This window comes from Lithobates pipiens, unplaced genomic scaffold, assembly GCF_037356315.1.
Source record: "Lithobates pipiens isolate NorthernLeopardFrog02 unplaced genomic scaffold, aLitPip1_a1.2 Scaffold_13, whole genome shotgun sequence".
In the NCBI taxonomy this organism is placed as follows: Eukaryota; Metazoa; Chordata; class Amphibia; order Anura; family Ranidae; genus Lithobates; species Lithobates pipiens.
The window spans coordinates 281,622,740-281,649,194 of NW_027507718.1; positions in this window are offsets into that span (position 1 = coordinate 281,622,740).

Here is a 26,455-nt window from a genome sequence, read left to right on the forward strand (position 1 = left end):
GAAAACTGGTTGGGAGGAAAGAGGAAAAGGGAAGAAGGAGATGTACTAAAGACTAAGGGTGGATTAGGAGAGTTTTAGAGAGGAAAATAGAGGGGGGGTAGTGCAAGTCAAGAAAGGAGAGAGGGAAGTCAGGGAAGAGAGGGGAGGGAAAAGGGAGAAGACAAGGGGTTCACGGGGTGTGCCCAGTCAAGCTCCTACAGTGATAATAAGGCGACATCGAATCTAGGAGAATAATGATATGCAATCCACGGTTGCCAAACCCTGAGAAATTTGGTATGGGTGTCAGAGAAAATAGATGACAGTTTTTCATTGACCATAACATCGTTCAGGCGGTTTTTGACTGCCTCAAAGCTCAGGGCTGGGGTTCTCCATGCTCTCGCTATTGTCAACTTAGTTGCAGTAAAGAGATGTTGTGCTAGTTGCCATTCCAGGCGTAATAATTCATTGATCGGTTTGCCAAGGTATGCCTCAAACTGATCTTTTTTAAGATTTACCCGAAGTAGACTACTGAGTAGTGCGTATACCCTGACCCATAGTCTGCATACCCGCAGACACGTCCACCAAATATGGGCCATGGTGCCCTCCTGGGCGCATCCCCTGAAGCAAAGTGGAGAACAGGCTGGGATAAAGCGGGCCAGGCGCATTGGGGTGTAATATCACCGGTATAGGACCTTATAAGCATTTTCCAGAATTATTACGTTGCGCGAGCAAAGCTAATGTCATTGTCTGCCAATCCTCCGGGTCCAGCTTCTTCCCCAACTCCCTCTCCCACTGCAGATGATAGGGCCACACTGGAGGTCTCTTCATAGAGATCAGTGCTGAATATATCAGAGATATCAGGCCAGGAGAGTGGGGCCTAGTTCTACATATGCTCTCAAACGGTGTCAACGTATATGGAACATCTTGAAATTTAATGAGGCTTTGGAGAAAATGACGGATTTGTAAATATCTGAAATGCTCACATAAAGGTATGTCATTCGACGAGCGCAAAGCTTCAAATGATAAGATCCTAGTGGGAGTAGTCAATGAACGTATGTCAACAAAGTCATTCATGGTCCACCATTTGAATTGTGCAGGAGCCGTAAAAGCAGGAGATCGGGAGAAACCAGCCCAGCAGAGTATTTTACTGAGTCCCAAACTCGCAGTGTGTGAGTCATGCAAGGCCCCGTAATCACAGGACGATGCGTAGGTGGGAGCCAGGGCAATGATGATATAGGGATGGGGTCAACTTCAAGCAGGTCGATAGTAGCCCAGAGTGGGAGTTGGTACGTCTCATGAAGGTGGGAAAGCGGAGCTATGTTGGCTGCTACATAATAGGCCCTTAAGTTTGGGACCAAGTGGCCCCCATTAGTTCTTTTGGCAAACATGACTAGTCTGTTAATGCGGGGGCGAGACGATCCCCAGATAAATTGCAAGATCTTACGCTGATGGGCCCTCACCTTCTTACGGGCCGATGCTAGACGAATAATCCGACCACGTAGCACCGCTTTATAGGCCTCCCAGAGGGTTACTGGCGACGTCACGGAGCCCAGATTGTTGCAAAAGTAGTCTTCTGAAGCTTTAACGATTTCCTCCGTAACCCCTGCATGAGAAAGGAGCGAGTCATTCATCACCCAGGGGGAAAACCAGGGTCTATCTAGGATGGAGTGGCAGACCACCAACAATGGATCATGGTCCGACCACGGGGCAGCCAAGACTGAGGCCGAGACCACTAAAGGAAGGTGGCTTCTGAGCATAAACATGTGGTCTATCCTGGAATGAACATGATGGGGGTGGGAATAATGGGTATAATCGTGTGTATATATCTCATTGTTGTAACTGCTCTCTGTTATGGAACCACAAGTCCCAGCATAGCTTGAATCTGTAGATAAATTCAATGCTGCTAATGTTATTACAGTTGTAGGTTTTACATGTTAGACAAGATAATGTATTTCTTTCAGTATGAGTGTAGGAGAGTAGAAGGTATAGCCACCATTTTAGAAATAGCTGTCTGCACATATGTGCAACAACATTAAATCACGGGGCACGTTTAGGCACGTTTAGGGATTATGTCTGGTGATTTTAGACACATGATGAGCTGAGCAGAAAATCTCAGAATACTTTCTTATTCTTAAACATTTGTTGAATTTTTTTATCTATGCTTCTAAAAAGAGTTACAACCCATGTGTCAATTACTTGAAGCACTACAGTAGAATGGTATTAGTTGGGAGATTAGTTAAATGATTGGGTACACATGACACCCGAACAATGAAAAAACAAAGGGAATCCAATCTTGTAGCCTTAATTGGGTCACACAAAGTACATCAGGGGTGCATCTTTCAGGGGGACATTGTGACGAAGAATGACTGGTCCTCTTGAGTCTTGACCCAGGAGGAAGAGGATGCACTAAAAGATATCCCCAACCACCTTTGGTCAAGAGGAAAAGGTGATGTAGGACTAATTATTAAAGCAGTAAGTGAAGTGCATATCACCCCCAAAAGTACTGTATCAAGAAATGGTGCCCTTTGAGAAAGGATGCAGAGGTTGGAATGGATCCTGTGGTCAGGAAAAATCAGGGTATGGGTATGGTCATAGAGTGTCCGGATTCACCCTGTGTTACACTATTGTTTCCATGTTAAGAAGCCATGAGGAGGCTGGAGACTTGTTCAGGACTTACAAGCAAATAAATAAAGATGTGGTCAGTAGTGCCTGACCCCCCCCCCCCCCCCCCATGTCCTCCTGAACGACCTCCAGCCTGAGAACAAGGTATTTTCAGTTATTGATAAAAGTGCATTCATATCTTGCGAAACCAGCAGAAATGCAAAGCGTGATAGACGAAACATGGTTAATAGAAATGCAAAAATCAGCACCCGAGGCTGAGAAATTAAAATGGTTGTCAAAAGGGGCAGTACAAATAGAAGGTATTTATATAAGCATAGATGGTAAACCTATATTGCCTACCTCATTGTTTAGATATGTAGTTTTATTGAGTCTTGGGCAGGCCCATGTCTCAAAAGGGGGGATGGTACAGATGATTAATAAAGTGTTCACAACGTATGGATTTACAAATTACAAAAAAAAAAAAATTGTGTGCTGAGCATGAGAATAACCCCCACAGCAAAAGGATTGACACCTTATGAGATACTATATTCCACAGCTTAAGCCATTTGCTAGGGAAGATGAGGAAATGGATTGTGAATTTGCAAACTTTATGAGAAAACTATTAATGTCTAAGGAGGTTTTGTCTCCAAACTCTCTTACAGGTCAAGATACATCAACAAAACAGGACATGCTAGTCCATCCAGGGGATTGGGTTTGGATCAAAATAATCAAGAGAAAGCAATGGTCAGATCCAAGGTGGGAAGGGTCATACCAGGTACTATTGTCTACACTCACAGCAGTTAAAATAGCAGAAAGAGTACCCTGGCATTCCGGCCGGAGAGATCGTCGAGGCAACATCTCCTGGAGAAGAAGAAGAAGAAGAAGAAGAACGGAAGGCGGCGGCGGCGGCGACAGAAGACCGGGCCACCGCCTGTAAAAGAGCTATAAGAAGGCGCGGTGGCCCGGCAGAAGAACCAAAGAGGGGGACAAGACCCCCGAAGTCGGGAGAAGAGGCCGGCGGCGAGGAAGAAAGCCGGACTCCTCCGCTAGCAAAAGAGCTACAAGAAGATAGCGGAGGAGTCCGGCGAGAAGACCCCCGAAGACGGAAGACCCCCGGAGCTGTGCAATAAAGTATTTTATCTCGTGTGTTGTGTTTTTTTTTGTACTTTTATTTTATAGGTGAATGGGTAGGGGTACATTGTACCCCATACTCATTCACATAGGGTGGGGGGCCTGTATCCGGGGGCCCCTTATTAAAGGGGGCTCCCGGATTCCGATAAGCCACCCACCCGCAGACCCCGACAACCGACGGCCAGGGTTGTCGGGAAGAGGCCCTTGTCCTCATCAACATGGGGACAAGGTGCTTTGGGGTGGGGGGGCCGCGCGGCCCCCCCTTCCCCAAGGCACCCCCCCATGTTGAGGGCACGCGGCCTGGTACGATTTAGGAGGGGGGGGCGCTCGCTCGCTCGCCCCCCTTTCCTGGCCGGCCGGGTAGCGTGCTCGGACAAGGGTCTGTTGTGGACTTGGGGGGACCCCCACGCCGATTTTTTTCGGCGTTGGGGTTCCCCTTTAAGTCCATACCAGGCGGCGTGGTCAGCGACGTCTCCTTCGCGGGCCCCGCCTACCTGGAGACGCACTCGAAATGAGCGGACTTTCCTCCGCGTGTGTGGGCGAGTCCGTTCATTTCAAAAGTAGGGCGGATAGTATGGCGGACTTAGTACGCCGTATTAGTCCGCTCAAAACGTGGTGTGTGTGGTCAAGTCCGTTCATTCGAAAGTATGACGGACTGTCCGTCGAATTGTATGACGGACTAAGTAGGCCATACAGTCCGCCCGTGTGTACGCGGCTTAAGACCCAAAAACAGGACAAAACAGTACAGAAGAGAGAGATGACAAAAATGCCCAATAGTGACCAAGTTATCACACAAGTTGACACAAAGGGGTTTGAAAGGCTATTAAAGGTAACCATCCTCACCTGTGATCTGTTTGCTTGTAATTAGTGTGCATGTATAAAAGGTCAATGAGTTTCTGGACTCCTGACAGACCCTTGCATCTTTCACCCAGTGCTGCACTGAAATTTCTGGATTCTGAGTCATGGGGAAAGCAAAAGAATTGTCAAAGGTAGCTGAACTGTATAAAACAGGAAAGGGATATAAAAAGATATCTAAGAAATTGAGAATGCCAATCAGCAGTGTTCAAACTTTAATCAAACAGCAAAAATCAACCAGCGCTAAATAACAAATCCTTAACATAAACTGCAGCTGAGATACTGAGGGTCAAATTACCAAATCCTAAAATAGTTCATCACAAAAAAGCAGTACAGAGCAGATATTTAAACTAAAACATTAAACTAAAGATAAAAATAATAATAAAACACAAGAGACAGTCCATTCTCTTTAAACTAAAAGAAGAAAAACGATGAAATCAGCTAAGAAGCCCCAAGGTATCCAGTGAGTCAGGTGATCTATACATCAGATATGGTAACTTGAGTGACACCCTCCACCACCGATAGTAATGGCCGCTCACCTCAGAAGATGGACCCCTGAGTAAGTCAGACAGATCAAATACAGTGGTCCCTTTCAGGGAATAAGTTAACGAACCCAAATGCTGGTATCACCTGTAGAGCTTGCCGTATCTCTGGTATAACATCATCATTTTCTTCCAAATGTGATACATGGAATAAAAGCAGCAAAATCTAGTGCTCTCTGATTATTTAAAACAATATTTATTTAAAAATAAAAGAGCGCACTCACATAAACCGCATTGTACCCCAGTGCTAAAGGTAACAGACAGATCTGAAGCAAAGTGTTCCACAAGGAACAGTGTCTAAGGACGCGAGTGACGTCACGATCGCAGTCACGTGGTTTCCGTATGCGTTACGTCCCAAGGGGGCAGCCGATCAAGCCAGAAAATGGGGAAGCATATGTAACAATAGCAATAGGAGTGAATAGGAGAAAAACAAGCATCAATGTTCGCGTGGTAATTTACCGCATAGTCAGTTATAATAGTATACCTACTCCGACTCAATTGGACATGTACAGTAAATTTTTTACAATTATTTTAATAGAGCAGCAATCTATGCTTCACCCCACATCCCAGCTGATCCAAATGGTACACTCATAAATTAAAACCAGACAGTAGCTACATGAAGTTTGCATTCAAAAAGATATATTTACCAAAATAATAAACAATGAAACAACAAAACGATCAAAAAATAATAAATAAATAAATGAAGCAAAAATGAAAAATACCTAATAAAAGATGACAAATAAAAAATGAAAAATGAATAATAAAATAAGATAAGAATGAAAAATATATACAAAAATGTATACAAAAATGAAAAAGAATCATAATAGTGAAATACAATTAAAAATAAAAATAAAATAAAGATAAAAATAAAATAAAAATGAAAATAAGGAAACATTAGATAACAATTATTATATAACAAAAATGAATAAATCACAATACAAATAAAAAATCAATCACCGATCCGAAATGAAACAGTTCAAGTCAAATTCCATGTTCAAGCCACCCGATACTAGAACTTTGGTTTCATGGATCCAATGAGGTTCCCTACGACTTAATTGATGTATAAAATTGCATAGTCACCAGTGTTTGATGACCGTCTCTATACCCCAAAAACTCAAACTTTTAGGACTCTGACCATGTACTAGCTTGAAATTTCTAGAGAAATTATGAGACTTCAAGCCCTTTTTTATATTATTTACATGTTACCCAAGTCTGATGTGAAGAGGTCTCGATGTCCTCCAGATGTATTGGAGGCCACACCCACACTGGAGCATATATGTGACTCCTACGGTCGTGCAAGTAATGAGTTGATCAATTTTATATTCATTATTAGTCGCTGCAGCTACAAAAGTTTTCCTCTATTTGATGTTACATTTGGAATGTTTGCAAGCTGTACACTGACCATAGGCATAAAAGCCGGAGAGAAAATAAGAAAAAAAAAATAATCTACTCTCCGACTGAATCGGAGGATCAACTACTCCTGGGGCCAGCCGGTCACATAAGGAAGGGGCTTTCTTGTATATAAAAGCAGGGTGTGTTGGCAATAACGGTCCTAAAACACGATCCTGCTTCAATATAAACCAGTTCTTAGCAACCAATTTCTCCAATTTTTTATGCTGCACATTGTAGTCAAGAACCATTTTGAAATTAGCAACACTAGCACTCATATCCTTAACCTTATCAGACACTAATACTGCCCTGTTCATAGCCCGAACTTTATCAATATCTTTTTACAGCACATTTTTATCATATCCTTTTTCCTGAAACCTGGAGGATAAAAGTTGTGACTGATTAAGAAAATCCTCTTCCTTTGTACAGTTACGTCTGAGCCTAACAAACTGGCCTCTGGGGATGTTGCATAACCAAGATTTATGGTGGCAACCCCCCAGTGGGATGTAAGAATTATGGTCAGTGGGCTTCAGGTAGTTGCACAAACGAAAGTGGTCACAATCCTTCCAGATCTCAAGATCAAGCAAAATCATCTTTTCCTTACTGAATTTCCAAGACAGTTGGATATTCTTAGTCTTGAAATTCAGTGTCTGAATCTAAACTAGATTGGTCTCCCTCCCAAATCATTATCAAGTCATCTATAAATCTTTTATAGCAGACTAAATCTGGGGGGGGGGGGGGGGGGCGGCTCTTAAAGACCACGTCCTTCTCCCAGTGGGCCATAAACAAATTGGCCACACTGGGAGCGAACCTGGCCCCATCGCCACACCCCTGGTCTGCAGATAAAATCGGTGATTAAACCATAAATAATTTCTGGCTAAACAGAATTCCAGACTTTTCAAAAGATATTTTTTGTGTGTTTCTGACAAGTCAGAGAAAGAAGGCATGCCCACTGTACCGAAGAGAGGGCATCATCATGCAGTGATCCAACATCGGCTGTGACCAGTATACTTGAGGGAGAACACTTCAATGACTCAATAATTTGGATGATGTGTTTGGTGTCTTTGAGAAATGCCTTTGTTTTAGACACCAACGGCTGGAGGAAGCTATCAATGTATTGACCCACCCTGGATGAAATGGAATCAATTCCATTTATGATGGGCAGGCAATATATAATTGGAGTCCTACAAAAGAGGGGATCCAAATATAGCGCCTCCTTATTGAGAACATTGATAGCTTTCCCCTCCTCTATCAACCAATGTAATTCATCCTTAACCACTTCCCGACCAGCGCACGACGATGTACGTCGACAGAATGGCATGGGCAGGCATATTGGCGTACAGGTACGTCCAATATTCAATGCCACCCTGCCATCGGGACCCCCGTGAGTCCGGTCGCGGGACCTGCGGACTCGATCGCCGCGGGCATCTAATTTCTTTCCCCCTTTTTTCAATGAGGGGTAATTATGTTTGCATACCTTATTGATATCTTTTTGACACATTATTCACTTTTACGTTGCATGGCTTCACTTGATTTTTTATTCTGTTCGGAATGACACTTTATAGCCTTCTTCACACTGGTATACAGTGGTGTGAAAAAGTGTTTGCCCCCTTCCTCATTTCCTGTTCCTTTGCATGTTTGTCACACTTAAGTGTTTCGGAACATCAAACCAATTTAAACAATAGTCAAGGACAACACAAGTAAACACAAAATGCAATTTGTAAATGAAGGTGTTTATTATTAAAGGTGAAAAAAAATCCAAACCATCATGGCCCTGTGTGAAAAAGTGATTGCCCCCTAAACCTAATAACTGGTTGGGCCAATTGTCCTAATTCAGTTACATTAGAGGGTTTTCGAGCATGAACGGCCTTTTTAAGGTCATACCACAACATCTCAATAGGATTCAGGTCAGGACTTTGGCTAGGCCACTCCAAAGTCTTCATTTTGTTTTTCTTCAGCCATTCGGTGGTGGACTTGCTGGTGTGTTTAGGATCATTGTCCTGCTGCAGAACCCAAGTTCGTTTCAGCTTGAGTACACGAACAGATGGTCGGACATTCTCCTTCAGGATCTCTTGGTAGACAGCAGAATTCATAGTTCCTTTTATCACGTCAAGTCTTCCAGGTCCTGAAGCAGCAAAACAGCCCCAGACCATCACACTACCACCACCATATTTTACTGTTGGTATAATGTTCTTTTTATGAAATGCAGTGTTCCTTCTACGCCAGATATACTTGGACACACACCTTCCAAAGAGTTCCACTTTTGTCTCATCGGTCCACAGAATGTTGTCCCAAAAGTCTTGGGGATCAACAAGATGTGTTGTGGAGAAATTGAGACGAGCTTTGATGTTCTTTTTGCTCAGCAGTGGTTTTCTCCTTGGAACTCTGCCATGCAGGCCATTTTTGCCCAGTCTTTACCTGATGGTGGAGGCATGAACGCTGACCTTAACTGAGGCAAGTGAGGCCTGCAGTTCCTTGGACGTTGTTGTGGGGTCTTTTGTGACCTCTTGGATGAGTCGTCGCTGCGCTCTTGGGGTAATTTTGGGCGGCCGGCCACTCCTGGGAAGGTTCACCACTGTTCCATGTCTTCGCCATTTGTGGATAATGGCTCTCACTGTGGTTCGCTGGATTCCCAAAGCTTTGGAAATGGCTTTATAACCCTTTCCAGACTGATAGATCTCAATTACTTTCTTTCTCAATTGTTCCTGAATTTCTTTGGGTCTCGGCATGATGTGTAGCTTTTAAGGATCTTCTGGTGGACCTTACTGTGTCAAGCAGCTCCTATTTAAGTGATGCCTTGATTGTGAACAGGTGTGGCAATAATCAGGCCTGGGTGTGGCTAGAGAAATTGAACTCAGGTGTGGACAACCACAGTTATAGTATGTTTTAACAAGGGGGGCAATGACTTTTTCACACATGGCCATGATGGTTTGGATTTTTTTTCACCTTTAATAATAAACACCTTCATTTACAAATTGCATTTTGTGTTTACTTGTGTTGTCCTTGACTATTGTTTAAATTGGTTTGATGTTCCGAAACACTTAAGTGTGACAAACATGCAAAGGAACAGGAAATGAGGAAGGGGGCAAACACTTTTTCACACCACTGTATGTCCCTACTCTTGGAATGGGGACTATTGTGACTCTATGGTCTATTCACTACTCTTGGATTATTAATATCTAGGGTTTTTCTATTCACCTTGTTCACAGATTTTCTTCCTTTGATGGTCACCCTTTTCACTCATAATCTCCTCATTCATCACTTCTACCATTAAAAATTATATTTTTATACTGCATATATTTTTTCTATACATCTAGCTGATATATTTTTTATAATCGGATTCGTGTCGGTGCTTTTGAAATATTCCCCTCCCTGTCGCCGGGAAAGATACTTTTCTCCTGTTTACACCTTTGAATTTGACCTGGAGCTGGAATAGGGCTGGAGAGGTAGGAATGTGCTCCCATGTCAAAATGATGATAATGTCTCCATATCTAATCGATTATATGTGTAAATCATGTCCATATTGTGACTATTGATATGTAATGATTTGCTATGTTAAACTTTGTATATCTCTAGACTTAGGTAATGTCCTGATGAAGCTATGAAGCGAAACTAGTTGAACAATTACCTCATTCGTCTCTACCAACTGTATTTTGAGATATTTTATTTGCTTATGTTTTTTATATATATGTCTTTTGAATAAATCGTTTTTAATTATGATTTATTACTCTGATATCAATTTTTTGTGAAACAAACCATATGTGCCCCATAATAATCCCCATGCTCACTTCCCATTGTTGATGTCTCTGATAGGAGATAAGAGATATCTACACCTCTCCTCGATTCAAATTATTGGGACGAGGGTGCACACATTTAGTTCTACAGTTACTATATCCTTAAGCTACTCATTTCTCCGGAAAGACAAAAAGGATGGAAAGAAAGATGGATGGGATTGGTACAGTGCGTCAACAAGGCAGCCTGCCTGTGACGCTGGGCTGCCACACAATGCCCAAGGCTAACACCGTGCACCTAAACTGCAAACAATACATGTCCAAACCACCCTTGTGTCAAAATGCTGCATATTTGAATCAATACATTATAAATAGAATAAATGTGAAAGAATGAGATTATTGATAATCAATTGGGCAAGGAAAAAAAAAATTATTTAAAATTAGAAAGATTCAATCAAAATGAGCATTAATTATATAGGAAGAAGGACTAGATACTTAAAGGAACAGTCTGTATGACTGAGATTCATTTATACCTGGTGCAACTGTCGCATTTAGTCGCTCAATTCATAGGGTTTCTTTCCTCAAAATTTGTTTGTCCCAGTCACCTCCTCGTATACTTGGAGGAATCACGGCCAGGGCGATGAATGATATAACTGAAATGTCGAACCTATGGTGCAGATCCAAATGTTTACTTATAGACGTGACCATTTTTCCACCCGTGGAGAAGTATACGTGGTCTTTGATACGAGACCGAAATTGTCTAATGGTTTTGCCCACATAAAATGCAGAGCATTTACATAACATCAGGTAGACTACGCCTCAGGTGTCACAGTCAGCAAAAAACTTGGGGACAAACTTTTCCCCATTGGCTAATGTAAAACATTGACCAGTTTGAATTAGAGGACAAAATGGACACTTACCACATCTAAAAATTCCGCATTGAGGGAGGTCTTGAGGCATAATAGAAAAATTACTAGATGTCAATTGATCTTGTAAAGATCTCGATCTACGAAAGGTAATGTTCGGTGAAAGATAAATGTATTTAGCAAGAATGGGGTCCTCCCGAAGTATGGACCAATGTGAGGCCAATATTTCCCGTAGTTCAACATGATGGTTGGAAAATCTGTTTATGAATCTAACGGAGTGTTGATCAATTGTCTTATGTTTATATAGAAGAGAGCTACGTGATTGATGCAAGGCTTTATTATAAGCCCTGCGAAGGGTGGATTTACTATAGCCCCTCTCTTTTAACCGATCCCATAGTAGATTAGCTTGGATTTTTGAATTCATCACTGTGCGAACAGTTATGATGCAGCCGAACATACTGTGCGTATGGTATGCTGCACAGCAAAGTATCAGGATGTGCAATAGCTTCATGAAGGAGTGTGTTGCCAGCGGTCTCCTTGCGATAAAAAGTAGAGGCAACGCATCCAGCATCGTCTTTGAAAATAGTGAGATCAAGAAATGTAATTTTGGACACATGAGTTGCTACTGTAAATTTTAAATTAAAGGAATTACGGTTAAATTCTGTGACAAATGACTCAAGCTCCCCACACGTGCCAGTGCAGATGATAAACATGTCGTCAATGTACCTCAGCCAGCAAATCGCATGGCTGGCGTACATTGACAAGGCATCATCCAAAAATATATTATGTTCCCATCCCCCCAGGTACAGGTTGGCATAGGCAGGGGCACAACAGGTGCCCATGGCCACCCTCTGCACCTGGAGGTAGTGGGACTCCTTGAATACAAAACAATTGTGTGTCAGTATAAAATACAGAAAATCCAAGATAAATTCGCAAAATTCCCAACAGTGGTGGTTTTGTTCCTGAAGGAAGGTACGGGCTATCCCAATGCCCTGCTTGTGCGGGATGCTGGAATAGAGTGCCTCCACATCCAAGGTCATGAGCAGGGCCACGGGAGGCACAACCATTCCTTCAATGTGTTTTAATAAGTCTAGTGTGTCCTTGATATATGATGGTAAGGCTAACACGAGTGGCATAAGAATCAAATCCACTAACCGACTGGCGTTTTCAGTGAGCAAACCTAGCCCAGATACGATAGGTCTCCCTGGAGGGGTAACAGAGTGCTTATGTATGTATAGTTGCAACTTTTTGATTTTTGACATTTAAAAATTCGTACATATCCTTATCAATAAGACATTTCTGGTAGGCAAGACCAATAATCTTTAAATATTTGTTTCTAAATGATTAGCTATATGACGCCGGGATGGGTTTGTACCAATCCCGATTACATAAAATTTTTATATATTTTTTTTATATTTTGCCTTTTACACATCTAACTTGTTGACTAACTATTACACTTTTGAAGGCCCTGGAGCACCAAGACAGTGACACTGACGTGGCACTGTTGACAGATGGCACTGATACGTGGCACTGATGACACGTGACACTGATGTGGCACTGATGACAGATGTCGCTAATACGTGGCACTGAGGGCACGTGACACTGATGACAGATGGCACTAATATGTGGCACTGATGACAGATGACACTTATACCTGGCACTGATGACACGTGGCACTAATACGTGGCACTGACAGATGGTACTTATATGTGGCACTGATGACAGATGGCACTGATACGTGGCATTGATGACACGTGACACTGATAACAGATGGCATGTGACACTGACAGGTGGCACTGATAACAGATGGCACTGATACTTGGCACTGATGACAGATGGCACTAATATGTGGCACTGATGACAGATGGCACTATGTGGCACTGATGACACATGGCACTGATGACAGATGGCACTTATACGTGGCACTGGGGACAGATTGCACTGGGGCAAAGGGCACTGACAGCTGGCACTGGGGACAGATGGCACTGGCAGGTGGCACTGGGGACAGATGGCACTGATAGGTGGCACACTAGGTATAGATAGCACTGACAGGTGGCACACTGGGGATAGATGGCACTGACAGGTGGCACACTGGGGACAGATGGCACACTGGGGACAGAGGCACACTGGGGACAGATTGCAGTGACATTGTGGGACCTTTTATTTATTTTAATTTATTTAACTACTTACAGCCGCTGCAGCCGCTAATCGCACACTCGCAGGAGCGCGCAACGTGGAAGAAAACAGGAGGATGTCCAGGGACGGCCTCCCGGCAATTGGCGTCCGCGCTGCAGCCATCTTTTGGCTATAGCGCGGACGGCTAGTGGTTAAATAGTAAAAAATTTGTCAGCGTTAAGAGGATTAAAAGTAGATTTGTTACGGAGATGAATACCTTCAGAAACTTTTGGCTGCCTAATAGGGTTAGATAAGAAATACTTCTTCATATTCAAATTTCTAATAAATTGAAGAATATTAACATAAGTATGGAATTTACTAAAATTCTGAGTGGGAGCGAATTTGATACCTCTATCCAAGACCTTCATCTCATTTTCACTTAATGAGCAACCACTCAGATTGTAAATGCCAGCACCTGTTTATTTATACATTTTTATTTTTATTTTATTTTTATCTTCATTTTATTTTTATTTAGATTTTTATTTCACTATTATGATTCTTTTTCATTTTTTATTTGTCATTTTTTATTTGTTATTTTTCATTTTTTTATGTTTTATTCATTTATTTATTATTTTTTCATTGTTTATTGTTTCATTGTTTATTATTTTGTTTAATATATATTTTTGAAAGCAAATTTCATGTAGCTACTGTCTGGTTGTTAATTTATGAGTGTACCATTTGGATCAGATGAGATGCAGGGTGACGCATTGATTGCTGCTCTATTAAGATAATTTTAAAACAATTTACTGTGGGCGCATGTCCGATTGAGATGGATTAGGTATACTATTTTAGCTGACTATGCGGTAAAATACCACGTGGACATTGACGCTTGTTTTTCTCCTATTCTCTCCTATTGCTATTGTTACATATGCTTCCGCATTTTCTGGCTTGATCGGCTGTCATGGTGAAGGCCGTATAGCCGTTTGTATTGGTTGTAGCGGTCAGCTGACTATGTGTATAAAGCGGGGGCCTACATAATGCCGTTGCCACTGATAAAGTCCCGCCCCCTTGGGACATAACGCATACGGAAACCATGTGACTGGGATCGTAACGTCAATCGCATCCTTACACGCTGCTCCTTGTGGAACACTTTGCTTCAGATCTGTCTGTTACCTTTAGCACTGGGGTACAGTGCGGTTTATGTGAGTGTCCTCTTTTATTTTTAAATAAATATTGTTTTAAATAATCAGAGATTTTGCTGCTTTTGTTACATGTATCACATTTGGAAGAAAATTGTGATGTTATACCAGAGATACAGCAAGCTCTACAGGTGATACCAGCATTTGGGTTCGTTAACTTATTCCCTGAAAGGGACCACTGTATTTGACCTGTCTGATTTACTCAGAGGTCCATCTCCTGAAGTGAGCGGCCATTACTATCGGTGGTGGAGGGTGTCACTCAAGTCACCATACCTGATGTATAGATCACCTGACTCACTGGATACCTTGGGGCTTCTTTGCTGATTTCATAATTTTTCTTCTTTTAGTTTAAAAAGAATGGATTGTCTCTTGTGTTTTATTATTATTTTTATCTTTAGTTTAATGTTTTAGTTTAAATATCTGCACTGTACGGCTTTTTTGTGACAAACTCTAATCAAGAAGAGGAAAATCAGCGGTTCTGTTGAAACCAAACCACGGTCAGGTAGAACAACTAAACTTTCAGCCACAAATGGCAGGGAGATTGTTCAGGATGCAAAGAAAAACCCACAAATAACTTCAGGTGAAATACAGGACTCTCTGAAAACATGTGGCGTTGCTGTTTTTAAGATGCACAATAAGGAGGCACTTGAAGAAAGATGGGCTGCATGGTCGAGTCGCCAGAAGAAAGCCATTACTATGCAAATGTCACAAAGTATCCCACTTACAATATGCCAAACAGCACAGAGACAAGCCTCATACCTTTGGGCACATAGTCATTTGGAGTGATGAGACCAAAATGTAGCTTTTTGGCCAACCATAAGTGCTACATTTGGAGAGGAGTCAACAAGGCCTATGATGAAAGGTACGGAGGTGGATCGCTGATGTTTTGGGGATGTGTGAGCTACAAAGGCACAGGAAATTTGGTCAAGATTGTTGGCAAGATGTATGCAGTATGGAGGAACATTTGCATTAATCAGCCAGGAAGCTGTTCATGGCAATGATCCAGATCACAAGGCCAAGTCAACCTGTCATTGGCTACAGCAGAATAAAGTGAAGGTTCTGGAGTGGCCATCTGAATATCAATGAGCCAATCTGGGGATATCTTAAATGTGCAGTTCATGCAAGACAGCCCAAGCATTTACAGGAACTGGAGGCTTTTTGCCAAGAGGAATGGGCAGTTTTACCATCTGAGAAGATAAAGAGCATCATCCACAAATATCACAAAAGACTTCAAGCTGTCATTGATGTTAAAGGGGGCAATACACAGTTATGAGCACAACCGTATTATATATATATATATATATATATATATATATATATATATATATCAAATACACTGCCTGCACTGACTGAATATAGAGTCTACACTGAATATCTAGTCTACGTTAAATGCAGAGAATATATATATATATATATATATATATATATATATATATATTCAAAAAAATATGGTAAAGTGCAATTAGTCCTGCATTTCACTTTGTAGCTGAAAAGCACAAGGCCAATAATATCTGGTGAATGTGCGAAAGCACAGTGTTGCATGGAGCACTAAAAGAGCACAGATGTTCTCTGCACAGAATGACTACACTATACTCATATTCAAAGCAACATAATATGATATATGTCCTGCTTCCTCCTTTTTCAAATGAGTAGCTTGAAATGCCTTGTTCCTCCTAACTCACCATCCCAGCAAACTTGGAAGGAAAAAAGTAGGGAAAAAAGTTAGAACCTTATTAGAATATTATTGCTAATGCCATCTGTACTCCCTTTTGGGATACATAGCCTTACTATTTGCCTTACTATTTGCCCCAGTGACCAATGTCACTGGGAATAAAAAATAAGGGTAAATCTAAAATGTGTTTTGTCACAAATGGAGGGGAATGGATTTCCCCCTTACCTTATGGAGATGTTCTCTCTTCCTATTGTATCCTAAGGTAGAGAAGAAAGAGGGAATGTCCCAAAGCCTAAAACAAAAAAAAACCTTGCCAGAGGTTTTAACTGGGTATTAGTCTATCCAAAACCAAAAAAAGTTTATTAACTTATATACTTTAACATATGCCTAAACAGCCTAGTCTACTTTATTTTGTGGAGCTATTAAGAAAAAATGTTTTGAATCAGCTTAACTGATACAACTGTTAAATGAAAAAATACAATTTAAAATATTATATTTAATGTGACAAACAGTACATGTGCTACAAAGTATGACAATTTATTTTATATTCCACCATTATACCTTTTTTCCTTTTCTAATAACAAATATTTAAAAAGCCTCACCAAGAGTAGATGACTTTAAGACATTTTGGAAGATTCTCAAAGTTTAGACAGCTGACTGGTAGATCAGATTTAATAGAGATACAATAAATGTAATGTTAGACATTTAGGAAATAGGAAAAACACAGTCTAAAATGAGGAATAACTTTGGGTGCTTAATAGCAGCTGCAGGGGTAATCCTGTGTGCACACTTAGGTATAGATTGATGAACAGATAGTTTGACACATCTGCAGAACAAAAAGAAAAATCGTGTTTGTGACATGATAGTAAGATATCACCTAAAAGAAAGAATGTAATGAAAATGGTTTTAATTCATTCAATTTACCCTTAGGCTTCATCTGTTTTGCACAGGTGTCTGTTAGACATTTTATGTAACCATGCAGTATTCTTTTAATGTTATCTAGAATTATGTTATTCACATTTTATAGGATATATTTAGGTTGTTTTGAATTTTTTCTATTAGAAGTGACTACAGACTTTTTTGGTGGTGCTGTGCTGGTGCTGGGGGAGCTAAGTCCCTGACCCCGAATCCTATGTTATAATAAAAGCAGACATACCATAAGGAGAAATTTATATCAGAAAATGAAAGATCCAATTATATATAGAATTTGTTCACAGTGTAATAAGAACACTGGCTGTAACTTCTTTTAAAAGCCTTGAAGCATATAGAGTGCAGTGGTCAGATGTACGTAACAGTGTCCATTACATTTCTGGTCATCACGTGCCAAAATCAGTTCTATAATTTTTGTCAGTAGACATAAAAATAAACTATAATTGCCAACATTTGAAAACATATAAAGAGTAACACTTTGAAGGGATTGAGACGAAAAATTGGGTGTGCTACATGGGCACATGGGATTGAGAAGAAAAATTGGCCACCTGACCCACATTATTGGGTGCTGCCAAAAAGGTGAGTGTGACTAGTTAAGTGGGTGTTGAAAACGTATTCTGGACAGTGTATGGCTTCTAGTGTGCTTCCTTTTCCCTTTTGCTTTGCGATGGTTCAGACAAAATAGGGCCATTACAAAACAATGCAGTTGAATGTGACTAACCATTGCTAGCTACACCAGCAATAACCCCCAGAAATAATAACCGCCCGCAAGTATCAGTCTCAGCAATGACGACCTCTAGTAATAAAGCCCAGCAAATGTCAGGACCAGTTATGATAATTCCCCAAGTGTCAGGGCCAGCAAAGACCATCCCCAGCAAGTGTCAGGGCAAGTAATAATTCCCATCCATAACCACCAAGTATAAACCCTAGCAATTCCCCTAGTAGTAACAACCAGCCATATAATGAGTGTATAATGAGTAGTAACAACCAGCCAAATAACACTTATCCTTCCATTCACACAGACACACTTGAGAATTGGTTTCTCCATCTGGGTTCTCTCCATACACTCAGGAACCCTAAGAGTGGGGATCTCCACCAGTGGGTGTCCATCAGGGGACTCCACTCTCCATATATATGTATATATACACAAACACCCCTGAATGTGGGAGTCTCCATCAGAGGATTTCTGTCCGGGGGTTTACCCTCCTCCCCCCAATCATACATGCAGGTACACACACACTGAGAATCTGTGCTATCAGTGCCACCTCCTAGTTCATGGGTCCCAAATATAACACTGTCACCACTAAGGATGAATGGATGTGTCTAAATTTGTGGGCCATTTGTCGTTTCTGTTATAAAGTAGGGAAATCAGGATTTTTATCTGAACCTCATTGAAGTCCATGAAAAGGAAATCTTGAAAATTAATTCTGGATGTTTTTAAGGCTAATAGGCAAAGGGTTGTCAAACAAAGGACACGTGGTGTTGCGCGCTGCCATGGCCGGCATGTATCAAATACAGAGCAGGCATTTTATTAGGTCTGTTTAGTCACACCTTTTCTCCTCCACCCTTTTCCTCTACACATTTAAGCCATTTATTTGGACTCCTAATGCAGCCTTTCCTGCTGTTATTTAAAGAGGAAGTAAACCCCTTCAAACCACTTTGACCTACAGGTAAGCCTAGATTAAGGCTTACCTGTAGGTCCAAGCAATATCTCCTAAACCTATATGGTTTAGGAGATATTTGCCCGAAAATGGGCACCGCTGTCTACGGCGCATGCGCCGTAGACAGCGGCGCGCAGGCGCACTAAATGCGGCAAGTCCAAGAATGGATTTGCCTAATTTGTCGACTCCCGTGCGCATGCGCGGGAGTGACGTCAGCGGCGGAGCTGCGAGACGCGACTCCCGTGCGCATGCGCGGGAGTGACGTCATCGCGGCTTCGCCGCTGTCATTGGTCGGAGCTGCGAGACGCCACCAGCAAGATGGATGCGGCGGACTACAGGGATCAGCGGCGACTTCGCTGGCTCCTGTGTCAGGTAAGTGACACATAATGAGCTACTATGCGATGCATAGTAGTCCATTATGCTTTACCTTTGCAGGGAAAAAAAGAGGAAGTAAACCCATCAGGGTTTACTTCCTCTTTAAGAGCACATAGCAGCCATAATTTTAAGTGCTGCCAATTCCTCCTCCTCCTCCTCCTCCTCCTCCTCCTAAAAGATGTATGTTTCGGCCACATATTTTGGACTCCCAATGTTGCATTCTCCTCTACCATATTGCTGATTACCTGCCATCTGGCTAAGTGGAAGTAACAGAATGTTCTATCACTACTATCACTTACTGTTTCCCAGACCCCCATGGACCTCTAGTGAGGTGGAGTGTTGGGGTACAGGCACTGAGGAGGAGGGTTCGGGTTCTGCCAGTGAGAAGGGCAGGTGGTGTTGGTGGGGAGGAGGAGGAAATTTAGGGTGGCTGCAAGGGGAAAATTTCACACAACCCTTCTTCCCAATACAAGGGGAATATCTGGGCATTTACTGCTAATATCCTAGTGGAAAGCCAAAATGTAACAATTTGAGTAGGAGATGCAAAAAACGATTAACTGCATTTCCTGGTGGTAGTTGGATCCATTGCACTGGAGACATAGCTGCAGGGGGTAAAACCTATGGCCATAGGCTGCCCATCTTTCCACAACACAGGGGAAAGGGCAAGTAGCAGAATATGAAGAGGGGAAATCTAATGCCTAGGAAGAGGGGCAGGCAGCAGTAAAATACAATCCTACAGCCATAGACTGCCCACCTTTCCACAAATTGGAGTTTCTATTTTGTGGAGCTTACATGTGTGACAGTGTGGAAGAGCGGGTTAACAGTACACTGAAAAAAGTGGTCACTGACATTTCAAACGAGTTGGAAGTCTCACTCAAAGATGCTTGTGAAACACAAAATAATAATTAGCACATACAACAGAGCTATAAAGCAGATTAAGGAAGAGATTTGTCTTATTCAAGCCATCAAGTGAAAATCATTTATCCTGTATTGACCTGAAAAAACTTGCACAATGCATCAAGAAAAATCTAAATGTGAATGATTTATAGGCAACCAGTCAAGAAGACAATTAAAGGATGGAAAGATCAGTTGAGGTGCAAACTGCTACAAAGCAGCAACATGGAACCAAATGAATACAGTTAAAATATCCATAGAGCATTGCCTTGCAGCAAAAATGATGACTATAATGATGATGACTATAAGGAATTAAAACATTGTTGGTGATGGTAGAGAGAGGAATGTCTGATGTGCTGAGAGAACCAGATTGTCGTATTAAAAAAAACAAAAAAAACAAAAGATGATCAATGTGTGACCCCTAAAAGAAAAAAGTCCAACCACACACACCTGATATGCATCACAGAACCCTGAAAGAAGTAATTGACTTTACTGGGATGCATGTCCATAGACACACCTGTGAAAATGACAGCTAAACAGGAATAAAATGAAAGAGATATACAAACATCATGCACAATCAGAAACAGGGACAGACAAAAGGTCAGGGTGGCTGGGAAACAAGCATAGTCAGATACAAGCTGAAGTTGATAAACAAAGAAACAGGACCACAGGACATAGCATGTAATGGGGTTAGGAAATTTACCAAATGCTCAGGCAACAGGTGTTGTTCTGAGAACAGCTTAAGCATGAGCTTGATTGGTACAATGGGTAGGAGCATACTGTAGGTGGTATATTCTGATAGTGATAGACCATCAGTCTTTGAAAGAAGATAGAAAGGGGAGAAACCTGAGCTTTGGCACCCCTCAGAGCCAAATCCAACAAAAGTAAAAAAAAATCAAAAAATACACTATGTCAAGATATGAAGACATATGTAACACATCTCTGTATATAACCCAGAGTTCCCCTTCAATATAAGAATGTATTTCTTTATATAATGTTTTTTAATTCTTCTTGAATATTCTCAATATTGCAACACATATCTTGTTATTCACTTGTTATTGTTATTGTTATTACTTGTTATTTGCTTCACATGAGATAACAGCCAGTAAAAGTCAGAATGACCTTTGTTATTGTGTTATGGCGAAAATGACCATGTGAAATATGAAATAGATTATCCTGGAATGTATTGTGTATTTTCTATTTTTCATTCTTTCCCACACATAGACTGTAATGTTATAATTTTCCTATAAAACCCTGTAACCGTGATGAATTCAGGATCACTTTCCCGTGATCCTCTGTATGGAGATTTTCTGAGTAAATATACATTGAGATGAATGCAACTTCGTAGAGGTCTTTTATTTCAAGGCTGTACATAACATTTGGTGACCCTGACGTTCTTCTTATCTGCATCCCCACCTCCGGCTCTCAACCCGCAACAGAAGGGACAACAAAGAGGCCTCAGGTGAGAAAAATTGTATTTCTCATTATTATAAAGTACTGTCTTTCTGTGCGGTTTTGAGGAGCCGGGTGGGGCTTGTGGAATACAGAAGGTAACACGTTCCTTTTTGATTTCAATGCATTCTGTCTATGTATGATTACTGAGAATAATAATGGTACCAATTATAGCTGATGCATGCAAATGTACGTACTTGTGTTTCTTTTTGCTACTCTCAGAAATGACAATGTATATAGTTGTGTTATTAAGGGATGTGTAAAATGCAGGTGCCACAATTTCTATGAGTAAATAGAAGGTGGTGAATGTTGAATTTTTGTGTGATTTTTTGAGAAACGTTTGTGGTCCTAAGGCGGATAGGTTTGTCTTCAGCGGATAGCCACAAATGGGTGAATGACCTGCTGTATGTTCTCTGGAATAGGGAGTTGAGAGATACTAGCCTATTACCACTCAGAAAGGAGACGTCCTTCTGAGAGTAGAACGAAGTGAGATATCTCAATATATGTACTGGGCTGCTGGTACACAGCCGTAAGAAGTAAAAAGTAGAGCTCTCAGTCCCGGAGCTCTAAACTATTGTCATTTCTGAAAGGGGTGGCAGGAAAGACATAAAGAAAATGGGAAATTTGCTTGGAAAAAATATTTTACCGGTAATGAATACTTTTGGGTTAACAAAAAAAAGGGCAAAGAAATTATTAAAAATAGCAAAGAAAACAGGGTTAAGTGTATCAAAGTTGCATCCAAGCGCTCCTATCATCAAGATAATGGTAAGTGGAGAGCCGGATGCTTTAAAGCATCATGTAAAGTGGTGTAAAATTACAAAAAGGAATACAAAAAGGACCCGTCGAAATGGTGGCCCCCCTGAGGGTTCTCTTGATACCCCAACAATTGATGCGTTATTTAATTTACTTTTCAAAATGTCTGATTGTGGGGGGATTGAATGTTTGGCTGCTTGTCAAGAAGAGTCCCGAAAGAATTTAAAACCACCCCCTTATAAGATGTGTACTGAAAAAACTGCTCTGCATCTGGAAGATGAAGAGGAGCTTCCCAATGCTTGGGCATCCCCGTATGAGTTTGCAAGAAGGGATTTAGAAGTAGCATCTAGAGCAGCATCTGCCCCTATAGAAGAAGTTGATCCTGTAGAGGAAAGGGAAGAAGACACAGGAGAACAAAGTGCTCCCCGCTCGCCTTTTCAAGTTACCCCCCAGCAGCAGCAAGCAGTTTCCAGCTTCTCACAGGAAGGGAGGGGTCAACAGGCTCTGTGTCAGTGAGGAAACAGTGCATTTAAAAAAAAAAAAAGAGAGAAATTAAGTAAAATTAAGTAATATGTCCCCCTTTAAGGACATTTATCCGTTCATATATATTAGTGTGTGATATTGAAATTATCATATGAGTATTAATTTCTAATATTTGTTTAACAATTTTATTAATAAATATAGATATATTGAAACTGGTTTAGACAACCTTTGGTTGGAAATGAAATCCAGGTTAATGAGGAAATAAATAAAAAATGAAAATTTTACTAGATGAAGGAGATTCAATCCTAGTATTAGGTATTTTACAAGTATTATTAAAGCGACATACAAAGGGTAGTTATAAGTTTATCGAGGACAAATTAATCCCAGCTGTGAAGAAAGAAATGAAAGAAATGTTACTGACAACCCCAAATCTTGGGCTACCTCACTATAGTAAACCTTACTACCTATTTTGTGTAACAAACCAATGAATATGCTAAAGGAGCAATCTACAAATAGCCATCCAGTGCCATGCTTATGTTGTTTCTGATTGATTTACCTGTTGATTTACACATTTTTGTCTGCCTTACAGGAAAACTCACCTCACAGACCATCCTGGTGCTCCAAAGGGGCTGTTTGTGATGAGGATGGCCTGTGGACTATGAAGGGAAAAATGGTTGCTCCTCCAACTCTGTTTATTTATTTGTTTGCTTTTAGCCATGGGCCTTGCCATGTCTCAACAGGAGGGATGTGTTGGGTGGTGAACAAACACTGGTGGGCTCCAGGCTTTCATACATATGCTGCTAAATAGATTAATGAATGTGCAATATGTCAAATGCATAACATTGCAAAACCAGTGCCCACTCATATGAAGCATATTCCACATACTGAGGAGCCATTTCAAATTGTGCAAATTGACTTCTCAGATATGCCCCTTTGTGGCCGTTACCGGTATCTTTTGGTTTGCGTGTGTCAATTTTCGAACGGGGTTGAAAGCTTCCCCACTGCGAAGAATGATGCCCGTACGGTAGTTAAATGTCTTACTAGAGAATTAATACCACGGTTTGGTATAGGGGCTGTCATTTCCTCAGATAGAGGTACACACTTTGATAATAAACTAATGGCAGAAGTGGTGAATATTCTGGGGATAAGACAGCAGCTGCACACGCCATATAGGCCACAAGCTAGTGGGATGGTTGAACGCACTAACCAGACGTTAAAGAGATATCTTGCAAAAAAAATAACTGCTAATGGGAAAAGCACATGGGTAGAAGCATTGCCTATAGCTTTAGCTACCATTAGGACTACCCCTAAAGAAAAACACGGGCTATCACCCTTCGACATACTATTTGGAAGACCACCTCGGAGACTTCCTGCACCTTTGGCACCCCCAGAGACAGTAAATTTGAGAAATGGTCAAGATACCATGATAGACTATGTGCGCAGACTGGCAAATGTGTTTTCTGATACTTTTTCCAGAGCCAAAGCAGGACAACCAATGGACACAAGTGACGGAACGCATGGACTAAAGTCAGGAGAGTGGGTGTACATCAAGAATCATACACCCCGGACCACTTTGTCTCCTAGGTGGAAAGGTCCGTTTCAGATCATTCTTGTATCTCCAACTGCAGTGAAGCTGAAAGACTACAAGTACTGGGTTCATGGTTCCCATTGTAAAAAGACTGTAGCTCCGAAGGAACATGCAGATCAGTCTGCTGGTAGCAGGTATTCTTCTTTACCCTTGCCTTCTAGGTCATCACCGCCAATTACTCGTGCCAGAGCCAGAAGACTCCAGAATGAATCTCCTGGGGCCTGGACCGAATGTGGCGTTATGAAGCGTTATCCTCTGTGGTGGAGCGGTGGTGTGGATCACAAGTGAGAAATTGCAACCTGAAGAAAGCCGTAATCCCAATCAAAGAGCAAGAAGAGACACTCATGAGTATCATGTTAAATTGGGTGAACCCTTTCATAACTCCTTTGTGTCCATGCACCTACAGGCAGCAAAGAAACTGAACATTTCTAATTGCTGGATATGCACACACGCACCTATATCACATAAGACTATACCCTTATTAGGTGTTCCCAGCACATTGGCTGAAATAGAGAACAGTGCTCACTTTGAAGATGTAAGCAGAACTATGGTTGACAGAGTTGTTTCACTCCTGTTGTTCACTAATGCGCCAATGACAATCCCCTCTGTCTGCATAAACTTCACTCGAGAATATTCATCTGAGCTGCTTACTCAAGGTTTTCAAAGTACTACCAGACCTATTGGGAACTCTAACTGTATGGACAATGCTGAGATCAGATATTGGTTTGATGGTAAGGATACAGCATGGAGCACAGATCGGTATCAGGAACTACATGACTACACGCATCGACAACATTCTAGGCAAAACAATATGAAATTATTAATGTGTTTGCAGGGGTATAATTTCAAGAAGGCTTGTGCAGCTCCCCCAGGTTATTACTTTATATGTGGGAAGAAAGCATATAATTGGATCCCTTTAAATTCTATGGGGGTTTGTTATTTTGGGAGAGTAATACCTGCCACTTGGTATATGAGTAACGATGAGTTTAAGGAGTCCCAAATCCGTAAAATCCCCATACATCTTTTAAAAAGAGATTTAGATTCTCAGTCAGAACCTGGGGGGGAGGAAGAGAATCATGATGAGGTTAAAGATCCTGACATGAACAAGGAGGGTGAGACTAACATTGAGGTACCCCTAGTTAATGTTGAGGAAAATACTAATAACATTTATAATAGTGACCTTGGCACTAATATAGAGTCCCATGACAGGGAGATAAAGCCAATATTCTCCATACCATGGGTAAATAGATGTTGTATCAAAAAGGCATTCAGTTTTATCATTGATTTAGCTGACTTGATCGATAATATTACAGCATTGTATGATATGAACTTTGTGATGCTTGCCACAGAACTAAAAATGGTTAAAAAGGAGATTTTGCAGCACCGGCTGGAGGAATATGCACCATAGTGGGAACAGGCTGTTGTAACTACATTGGAAATGATACTAAAGCAGAAGATGCTATCATTTCACATGTAGAACAGGTACAGCAGCTTAAGCTCAATTTTCGGAAAGAGCATACTGAAACTGCTTGGGTTGAAGGAAGCTGGGAAAGCTGGACTTCCTGGCTTAATCCTGCCAACTGGTTTTCAGGCATTGGAGGTTGGTTTGCTGGCATATTACATGGTATCCTATATATTGTTGGTATCATAGTACTTATAATCCTTATAATCAAATGTGCACCTATGTTATTCAAATGTTCTTTTAAAATAACTACCATTTCTTGTTGCGCTATTTGGAAAGCTTGTACTAACACTGGTTCTTTTGAGCCCCAAAGGTCAAGAGTTAGAACTGCTCATGAGATGGTGGCTCGTATACCTGGAGGTCAACCCAGAGCCATAGAGGAAGTTTAAAGAGAAATACCCAAGGAATTATAAACATAGGAGGGATGTCAAGATATGAAGACATATGTAACACATCTCTGTATATAACCCAGAGTTCCCCTTCAATATAAGAATGTATTTCTTTATATAATGTTTTTTAATTCTTCTTGGGTATTCTCAATATTGCAACACATATCTTGTTATTCACTTGTTATTGTTATTGTTATTGTTATTACTTGTTATTTGCTTCACATGAGATAACAGCCAGTAAAAGTCAGAATGACCTTTGTTATTGTGTTATGGCGAAAATGACCATGTGAAATATGAAATAGATTATCCTGGAATGTATTGTGTATTTTCTATTTTTCATTCTTTCCCACACATAGACTGTAATGTTATAATTTTCCTATAAAACCCT